The 10,788-nt window shown below is 42.9% G+C and overlaps 1 long non-coding RNA gene across 1 annotated transcript in view; it reads right to left on the minus strand.

Moving 5' to 3' along the window:
* Window positions 1-9,212, minus strand: part of LOC129659612 (uncharacterized) — a 31,328-nt gene extending 22,116 nt beyond the window's left edge. The window contains exon 1 of the long non-coding RNA XR_008718150.1: window positions 8,871-9,212. This is a non-coding gene — a long non-coding RNA (uncharacterized LOC129659612). The remainder of the gene's footprint in view (window positions 1-8,870) is intronic.
* Window positions 9,213-10,788: the final 1,576 nt, after the last annotated feature.

The raw sequence follows: 10,788 nt of genomic DNA on the forward strand, positions 1-10,788 counted from the left end.
ACAAGTGGTAATTAAAAACAACAAAGTATGGCATGCATGTGGTAAAACAAAAACACCCAGAAAACTATTGACTGTGAAAAGTGAAGTCATCCCTTTCCTACTTTCCACTTTTCTGTATATGCTTCCAGAAATGCCTATGTCTGGGAGGGGAGTTGGGGGAGAATGGATATAGGTACATGTATGGCCGAGGCCCTTCCCTGTTCAGCTGATGCTATCACAATATTGTTTGTTAATTAGCTATACTCCAATACAAAATAAAAAGTTTTTTTTAAAAATGCCCATGTCTTTTAACCCAAATGTCAGGCATAATACAGAGATTCCATATACCCTTCATCCAGTTTCCCCAATGGCAACATCTGGCATATCCGGAACAATAATACAACCAGAAAACTAGCATTGTTACAGTCCATCAACCTCATTCAGATTCCACCAGTTTTGCATGCACTCATTTCTGTGTCTGAGTTTAGTTCCATATAATTTTATCACCTGTAGGCACATGGGCTGGAGAAGAACATGGCAACCCTCTCCAGTATTCTTGCCTGTAGAATCCTATGGACAGAGCAGCCTGGTGGACTACAGTCCATGGGGTCGCAGAGTCAGATATGACTGAAGTGACTTAGCATGCATGCAGATCCGTGTGACCACACCACAGTCTAGTCTAGATACTGAATGCTTCCAAACTTAAGGATCCCTCAATGCGCTTTTCATAGCTACAGCTACCTCTCTATCTCCCCACTTCCCTAACCCCTGGAAACCACTAATCTGCTCATATAGTTCTTGTTTTACAAGGGCTGTATGAATGGAATCAGAATGGCTTGTTTTCATTTAGCCTAACTCCCTGAGATCCACCCATGGTGTTTTATGTATCTGTAGTTTGTAGTTTGTTCTTTTTACTGCCAAGTCATCATGTTCCTTGGTATGGATGTGCCAGTTTGTTTAACCCATTGAAGGACATTTTGGTTGTTTCTAGTTTGGGGCTGAAAATCAGTTTATGGACCAAATTCCACTGTGTGTGTGTGTGTGTGTGTGTGTGTGTGTGTGTGTGTGTGTGTGTAAGCTTCCTACACCAACCGGCAATTTTCAGATGCCAGCAAGGTGTCCAAGAATTCAACTCAATTCTAACACTACCCAGAAATAGCATCACATTCCATATGTAAGACCACCCTCCACTTCAGACGCTAGCTGCAAGTCCAGGTTGTCACTGGTTCTTCTGACAGACTGGTTATATAACCCATGACCCCCTCTTTGGGTTTGATTAATTTGCTAGAACAGCTCACAGAACTCAATAAAACCTGTTTACTTACTAGATTGCCAATTTATTATAAAAGTATATTAGAGGATATGATTCAAAAGCCAGATGAAGAGATACATAGGACAAAGTCCTGAACAAGCTTTTGTCCTCACGGAGCTTGGGAACCAGCCCAAAGGCAGGTGGAAGCCTCCCAGCTTCCAGATGTAGAATGAAGTGAAAGTCCCTCAGTTGTGCCCGACTCTTTGCAACCCCATGAACTATAAAGTCCATGGAATTTTCCAGGCCAGAATACTGGAGTGGGTAGCCTTTCCCTTCTCCAGGGGATCTTCCCAACCAAACTTAGGTCTCCCACATTGCAGGCAGATTCTTTACCAGCTGAGCCACAAGGGAAGCCAAAGAAAACTGGAGTGGGTAGCCTATCCATTCTCCAGTAGATCTTCCTGACCCAGGAATCGAACCAGGGTCTCCTGCATTGGAGGCAGATTCTTTACCAACTGAGCTATCAAGGAAGCCCAATGTAGAAGCTCTCAGAAAATGGGGTTTTTATGGAGACTTCATTACATAGTCATGATTGACCAAATCTCTGTTGTTCAGGCACTCAATCACGTCCAACTCTTTGTGATCCCATGAACTGCAGCATGCCAGGCTTCCCAGTCCTTCACCAGCTCTTGGAGATTGCCCAAACTCATGTCCATTGAGTCGGTGATGCCATCCAACCATCTCATCCTCTGGCGTCCCCTTCTCCTCCTGCCCTCAGTCTTTCCCAGCATCAAGGTCTTTTCCAATGAGTCAGATCTTCTCATCAGGTGGCCAAAGTATTGGAGCTTTAGCTTCAGCATCAGTCCTTCCAATGAATATTCAGGGTTGATTTCCTTTAGGATTCACTGGTTTGATCTCCTTACTGTCCAAGGGACTCTCAAGAGTCTTCTATACTACCGCAATTCGAAAGCATTGATTCTTCAATGTTCAGACTGCTATATGGTCCAACTCTCACATCCATATATGACTACTGGGAAAGTCATAGCTTTGACTATATGGACCTTTGTCAGCAAAGTAATATCTCTGTTTTTTAATATGCTAAGCAAAGACATTACTTTGTCTAAGCATTGAGAATGATAAAGGTGTCTTTTTGTGAATGAAGTGACTTTTATAAGCACCTAAAGCTGGTGGGTCTGGTTGCCAGAAGAACCAACCAAGTGATCAGTGAGTTGTAATTCTCAGTTCTACCCCCTGAATTCTGGGGAGGAGAGAGGAGCCTGAGGTTGAAAACCCCCACCTTTAGGTGCTTCTAAAAGTCACTTCATTCACAAAAGACATGTTTATCACTAGCAATGGTTACACAGTTTCAAGGCTTTTGGAAGCTGTGACCCAGGGACTATGGACGAAAGCCACATATATATGAGAAACATTTTGGTCATCTGAATATATATATATATATATATATATATATATATATATATATATATATCGGGCTCAGTCCTATCTGACTCTTTGAGACCCCATAGACTGTAGCCTGCCAAGCTCCTCTGTCCATGGAATTTTCCAGGCAAGAATAATGGAGTGGGTCACCACTTCCTCCTCCAGGGAATCTTCACAACCCAGGGATCAAACCCACATTTCCTGTGTCTCCTGCACTGGTAGGCAGATTCTTTACCACTGAGACACTTGGGAAACCATATATATATATTATCAATCACAATATCACAGGGGCTACTACAAGTAAAGTTGCTATGAATATGTACATACAGGTTTTTATGTGCACGTTTTCATTTCTCCAGGGTAAATGCCCAGAAGTACAATTGCTGAGTGATGTGGTACGTGAATGTTTAGTTCTGTAAAGAAACTGCTATATTTTTCCAGAGTGGCCTTACCATTTTACCTTCACACCAGCAATTCATGAGCAGTACAGTTTCTCCACATCTTCACCAGCATTTTTTGTTATTACAATTTCTTATTTTACCTTTTCTGATTGGTGTGTAATGGTAAGTCATTGTGATTTTAACTTGCATTTCTCTAAGGACTAATAGGGGCTTCCCTAGTAACTCAGATGGTAAAGAATCTGCCTGCAATGCAGGAGACCCAGGTTCTAAACCTGGGTCAGGAAGATTCCCCTGGGGGAGAGAATGGCACCCAGTCCAGTGTTCTTGCCTGGAAAATCCCATGGACAGAGGATCCTGGTGGGCTTTGGTCCACCGGGTTGCAACGAGTTGGACACAACTGAGCGACTAACACACACACACACACACAAGGGCTAATAATGTGAAGTATCTTTTTGCTTGTAGGGTTGACCAGGAAGGGGAATGATGGAACTTTCTGGGCATTAATAATGTTTATTATTTTTATTGGAGGTAGGTTATACCAATGTAAGTTTTAGCCAGACTTCTGGAATGGTCCACTTAAAATCTGTGCAATTCATTGCATGCAAATTTTACTTTAAAAAAAATGGTTAACTGTTAGGTAATATTTGACTCTAGGTACTTTTATGCATGCTGAAGTAGCTAGGTGGAAATGTGCTGATGGCTCTGCAGCCTACTTTGAAATGAATAAAAAAATAAGATATATCGGGACTTCTCTGGTGGCACAGTGGATAACAATCCACCTGCCAGCAGGGGACACAGGTTCAATCCTTGATTTGGGAAGATCCCACATGCCTCGGAGCAACGAAGCCCGTGTGCCACAACTACTGAGCCTACGCTCTAGAGCCTGGGAATCGCAACTGCTGAGCCCGAGAACTGAAATTACTGAAGCCCGTGTGCCCTAGAACCCATGCTCTACAAGAGAGGCCACTGTGATGAGAAGCCCATATACCACAACAAAGAGGAGCCCTTGTTTGCTGCAACTGGAGAAAGCACGTGAGCAGCAACAAAGATCCAGTGCAACCAAAAATAACAAATAAAGAAATGTTTTAAGTGTTACATTTCCTGAGTAATAACTTTAGAGATTACTTTAGATATTACTTTAGATAACTTTAGAGATTAACAGAGGGTGATGTACAATCTAAGTTACAAACAGATGCTCCACAGTGAAAGAAATCCAGGCCCTGCGACAGGATGGTGGCCCTGAGGTGGGTCTCTGGGTCAAAGCCAGGCTGGAGGAGCAGGATGGGAAAGGAGTGATAAGCTTGGGCTTATTTTCACCTTTACAAATAAGAAACTGAAGCCCCGAAAGGTAAAGTACTTACCCAAGATCACACATTAAATGGCAGAACTTAGATCTGGAACCTGGTTTGGCTATCTCCACAAAATGCATGATCAACGACAATGTGTCCCACTCCAGTATACTTGCCTTGCAGGATCCCATGAACAGAGGAGCCTGGTGGGCTACGGCCCACAGGGTTGCAAAGAACTGGACACGACTGAGGTGACGTAGCAGCAGCAGCCGTCCTTGTTTACTCAGGGTGTGGAGACATATCACACGGGACACTGTTGCCACTACCTGTAGACATTTCTAGTCAACACAGTGCTTTCTTGTGTCACTCGGCAACCACCACACTCAGTTTCTCAAATGCCAGTATCGCTTTTTGTGGCTCGGTCTGATCACGCGACAGCACTGAATCCCACTGTTCGCTCAGTTCATTGCCAGCGAGCTTCATACTACGTGACAATTAGCTAGTGAGCGTAATATTTATCCTGACATACTTGAGGCTTCTTTGAAAGCATTTCCGCCCCCCCAAATATCAATGTTTCTGATTTACTTCCTGTTATATCATTTAACCGGGGCTTCCGTGGTGGCTCAGTACTAAAGAATCCACCTGCCAATGCAGGAGACTCCGGAGTCATGGGTTCGATTCCTGATCTGGGGGGAATCCCACATGCCACAGAGCAACTAAGCCCATGTGCCAAAACTGTTGAGCCTGTGCTCTAAAGCCCAGGAGCCGAAACTACCGAGCCCACCTGCCACCACTACTGAAGCCCATGTGCCCTAGAGCCTGTGCTCCGCAATGAGACGAACCCCTGCTTGCTGCAGCTAGAGAAAAGTCCTCACAGCAACGAAGACCCAGCTCAGCCATAAATAAATAAATACAATTATTTTTTTAAAAAAGGATTCTGAGTTTGATTCTAACTAAAGAAATCATGGACTTTCTCTGAGCTGGTTTCCTCCTCTGTAACATGAAAATAATAATCAGATCTACCCCACAACTGTTACTAAGGATCAAATGACATTGCGATTTGCTTCCACAATATTTGTTGTTTCTACCATCAACACTTTTTAAGAAGTCACCTGCACATCAGGCTTCTAACAGCTCTTCAGTTAAAGTGTTACTTTTTATAATCGGGCTTAATTAGCTCATAAAAGATGAGCATCCCGATAGTGCCTACAGTCTTAACTTCCCAATCTTGCTTTATAGCTTGATAACCTTATTTATCTCCTGATATTCTCTTTTGCTGCCTTTGCTATCTGAAAAATCAGTCTTTTCCCAAGACACCAAACAATGGGGAAAACAGCATATACCTACTCCTCCAGGGAGGACCAGGGTAATGACCTTAGAAAGTCATAGGAGTTTTGTTAAATTATTATCAAGCAGCCAAAAAAAAAAGTGTTTGGAGCTGGATGACAGCAGTTAAGAGCCAGGGTTCTGGACTGGGATGGCGGGTTCAAATCTTGCTCCCACCTCACCTACAAAATGATATAATGATAGTAATTCCCCCTTATTCCATTATATTTTTAAAGTACCTTATTTTGTATGTACAAAAGAGAGCATATGTGCAAAAGTACAGAGAGCAGTAGGTACAAAACACTCCACACGGGTTGGCCATAAGCACCAAGCAGACCCAGGTTCAGAAATACAAGACCACAGAAACCTGGGGACGCAGAAGCACACAGCAGTAGACACCCATGACCCTTCCCAGGAGTCTGTGCATTTTCTCCCCTTCTCCCTCTTCCCCTGATCGCCCACTTTCCTGCACCCACACCCTCCAAAACAAGGCCACAAAGTGGGCCAACCAAGAAGGGTGCTCCAACCTCCAGCAAGGTGGTTTGCAGCAAGTAGGCAAGTAGAAAGTAGAAAGACAACTGAATTAAGTGATAAGCTCAGTTGATAAACTAAGTAGATAAAGAAAAAAAGAAAGTAAAACCTCTGGAAAGGAGTTTGGCTTCATGTGTTCAGGGCAATAAAAACTTTCACCTGGCTCATCTCAATAATGTTGTTCCTTAGAATTCAACTGGAGGAAATAATCCAAAAACAAAGAAAAACTATACCTAAGAAGATAGCATTATATTTTTAAACAGCTTTATAGACATATAAATCACCTTTTTAAAGTGTATAATTTAGTGGGTTTTTTTAATATATATATTCACAGAGTTGTACAAGCATCACTACTACCTAATTTGAAGACATTTTCATTAACTCCCCAAAATAAATCCTCCCTCTCTCCAGACCCTAGCAACCATTAATCTACTTTTTTTTTTGTCTCCTAAAGCATTATTTTTGATGACCAAAAGAAAAATTGAATAAAATATACTTGATGTTATTGAATAATATAAAGGTATGTTAAATTATGATATATCCATTCAGTAAAATATTATATAGCTATTAGAAATCATTACAATAAAGACTATATCAAAAGGCAAACTCTCTTTTACAACATTTAAAAAAAAATTTTTTTAAAGATAACAAAATGGTGAACATTCTCCGATCTCAACTAGAGTATATTCTGGTTTGTGTGTGAACAGATTGGTAGAAATGTGCAGAAATTTAAGTGACCATGTTAGGATACTTAGATTGTGGATACTTTTTCTTCAGTCTTTAAATATTCTCTGACATTTTATATTTTTTAACAAATGGAATTTTTAGAAAATCTATTTAAAATGATTGGAATAGATAACATACTGTAGGGTACAGCCAGACAGCAGGCCAGCCCCATGAATTGGATCCAGTTCTTACCTAACAAATCTTGCTAGCATACGTTCCCACTAGCAACTAAGAGCCCTAGGCCACAGAAGTCCCACCTCACCAGGACTGTCTGACCTTTCACACTGCAGACATTCAGGCCTTCACCTTTTGCCTGTCAGCCAACCCTTCCTGTACCCTCCAATCCAGAACTCAGTCCTTAACTCAGTCCTTACTTATCACACATCCCAATGACTCAGCCAATTTCCTGCTATTAACATATTTTCTGTGGATCCAAGTCCTTCTGATCCCAACCACTGTACATTCTCCTTAGGAGATGAACAGTAAGAAAATCAGCGGAAACAAAATAGTCATCTCTCAGCAAATTCCGGGAGATGGTAAAGGACAGGGAGGCCTGGAGTGCTGCAGTCCATGAAGTTGCAAAGAGTCAGACACAACTTAGTGACTGGACAACAACAGCAACAACAGTATTTATTGGTAGGGTATTGGTTAATCACCCCCAAATGCTATGAATGTGGAAAAGCCTTCATTCGAAGCGTATCTCGGGAGCTTCCTGGAAACTCAGTGTTAAGGAATCCGCCTGCCAATGCAGGAGACACAGGCTTGAGCCCTGATCTGGGAAGATCCTACATGCCACAGAGCAACTAAGCCCTTGAGCCACAACTACTGAGCCTTTGCTCTAGAGCCCGAGAGCCGCACATACTGAAACTCCCTAGGGCCCGTGGTCTGCAACAAGAGAAGTCCACGAACTGCAACTAAAGAGTAGCCCCCGCTCAGCACAACTAGAGAAAAGCCCCTGCAGCAGCGAAGACTCGGCACAGCCAAAAGTAATAAATAAATAAAATCTTTAAAAGATTTAAAAAAAAAAAAAAAAGAAAGCTTACATCTCATTAGATATCATAGAGTACACACTGGTGTGAAACCCTATAAACACTGAGTCGGAGGATACTCAAGTCTCTTATATAAAATGATGTAGTAATGTGCATATAACTGGGTAATCCTGCTATATACTTTAAATCATCTCTATATTACTTATAATACCCAATAAATGCTATATAAATAGTTGCCAGTACTCAACAAATTCAAGTTTCGCTTGTTGGAACCTTCTACATTTCTTTTCTGAATATTTTCTACGCTAGTTGGGATGGATCTGAGTGAACACAGAACCTAAGGACACAGAGAGCCAATTTTAACAAGCAGGTCTCTTCCCACCCTATATTCCCACTTGCTAGAGAGACAGTTCTTTTAGACTACCACAACCTTCCTGTTACATCAATCACCTCCCTCTCTTCTCTTTCAACCAGGAACACAGAACCAACACTGACACCCCACCACTACACACACATACACACACAACCCCAGACACACTCACTCTCTATCCATAATCTCCTTCTTGTTCTCCTTTTCTCCCCACCTCCCGCCCACACACTCCACACATCCTCTGCTGTGGTAGCCCTGGCCGTGCCCCAGGACTGCTACTCCTCTGGTTGGTCCACAATCAATACTCTGAAGGCTCAGAGTCCAACCTTGCCTCCAGAGCAAAGTACTCCTCTAGCCACTCTGCGCCTCCCAGCACCTGCCTCACCCTGACTTACCACCAGATCCCAAACAGAAAAGAATGGATCCCAGATCTCCAGGCTGTGGCGAGGCCAGCTGGATCGGTAGCCTTCTAACGAGAACGTTCAACTGTGCTCAGTGAGCACCTACCGTGTGTCAGGAACTGTGTTAGATTCAGAGATTCAGAGATGGTTGAAACTGATCACTCACCTTGAGACACTCACGGTGCAAGTGTTGCCCAACACTGGTTCATTTGCCTGACCCACAGTGAGGCCAGACAAACTGCAACGTGGGAATCTGGGACAGAGAAAGGCTTATTACAAGGGCCATGCAAAGAGAGTGGGCGGCCCATAGTCAAAAGACCCAGTGGTTTTTTGATGGTTTGGGGAAAGAGTTTTTAAAGGCAAAATAAGCAGTGAATTTTGTAGGGTGTGTGACTTCCTTCTAATTGGTTGGTGGTGAGGTAACAGGGCGGTGCTCCAGGAATTTTGTTGTCATTGTTGATCAGTACACAAGTCTGTACTGTACATGTTTCAGACTCTCTGCGACCCCATGGACTGTAGCATTCCAGGCTCCTCTGTCCACGAGATTTTCCAGGCAAGAATACTGGAGTGGGTTGCCACTTCCTTCTCCAGGATATCTTCTCCTTTCAGGGATGGAACCCGTGTCTCCTGCATTGATAGGCAGATTCTTTACCACTGAGCCACCAGAAAAACCCTAGAGCTATTTACCAATCTTTTAGCTTTTTCTCTTCTGCAAACCTACAATTACAATTGTCTAATCTTTTGATTTCATTTTTGTTGTTCAGTCCCTAAGTCATGTTCAGCTTTTTGCAACCCCAGGGACTTTAAGGTTGCTCCTGCGAGCCGTGTGCTATGCTGGGATTTGTGACCTCTGGAGGAGAGGATTTGTCCAGGGCCAAAGACCAGGCTTGACCACGAGAGCTTTTTGTGTAACAGAATTTTATTAAAGTATAAGAGAGAGAGAGAAAATTTCTAACATAGACATCAGAAGGGAGCAGAAAGAATGCCCCCTTGCTAGTCTTTAGCAAGGTGTTTTCTGTCTGTTAGCAAGCTCTTAATCAGAAAAGAGAGACACCTCCAGGCCGCAGGAGTTCACCAGTCCTGTCTCCTACAATATGCATTTTTGAGATAGAATGGCACAAGGTGTGTCATCCTGGCCATAAAACAATTGACATGAATACTGGTTTGTTGAGCCATTATCAGCCCATGGTTTGAGAAAAGAAAACAAGGTTAGTCTTCAGTTCAGTTCAGCCGCTCAGTCGTGTCTGACTCTTGGCGACCCCATGACTGCAGCACGCCACGCTTCCCTGTCCATCACAAACTCCTGAAGTTCACTCAAACTCATGTCTTTCAAGTCAGTGATGTCATCCAACCATCTCATCCTCTGTCGTCCCCGTCTCCTCCCGCCTTCAACCTTTCCCAGCATCAGGGTCTTTTCAAATGAGTCAGTTCTTCACATCAGGTGGCCAAAGTACTGGAGTTTCAGCTTTAGCATCATTCCTTCCAAAGAACACCCAGGGCTGATCTCCTTTAGAATGGACTGGTTGGATCTCCTTGCAGTCCAAGGGACTCTCAAGAGTCTTCTCCAACACCACAGTTCAAAAGCATCAATTCTTCGGCGCTCAGCTGTCTTCACAGTCCAACTCTCACATCCATACATGACCACTGGAAAAACCATAGCCTTGACTAGACGGACCTTTGTTGGCAAAGTAATATCTCTGCTTTTGAATATGCTATCTAGGTTGGTTATAACTTTTCTTCCAAGGAGTAAGCGTCTTTTAATTTCGTGGCTGCAATCACCACCTGCAGTGATTTTGGAGCCCCAAAAAATAAAGTCTGGCACTGTTTCCCCTGTTTCCCCATCTATTTCCCACAAAGTGAAGGTTAGTCTTAGGCGGAACCATTCTGAAGAAAAGTAGATTCCAAAGCAAATACATAATTTCATTACCATAGCTTAAGAAAAACATTTCCATAAGAAAAACGCATTGGTTAGCTCAAGGCAAAACCAGTTGTTATCAACACATAATTAAAAGAAGCCTCTTTTAATTTTATGTAGAGAAGGAAAAAAAACGTCTGCCACTTTCAGTTTATTTCCTCCTGCTGCT

Source organism: Bubalus kerabau, chromosome 8, assembly GCF_029407905.1.
Source record: "Bubalus kerabau isolate K-KA32 ecotype Philippines breed swamp buffalo chromosome 8, PCC_UOA_SB_1v2, whole genome shotgun sequence".
NCBI classification, from domain to species: Eukaryota; Metazoa; Chordata; class Mammalia; order Artiodactyla; family Bovidae; genus Bubalus; species Bubalus kerabau.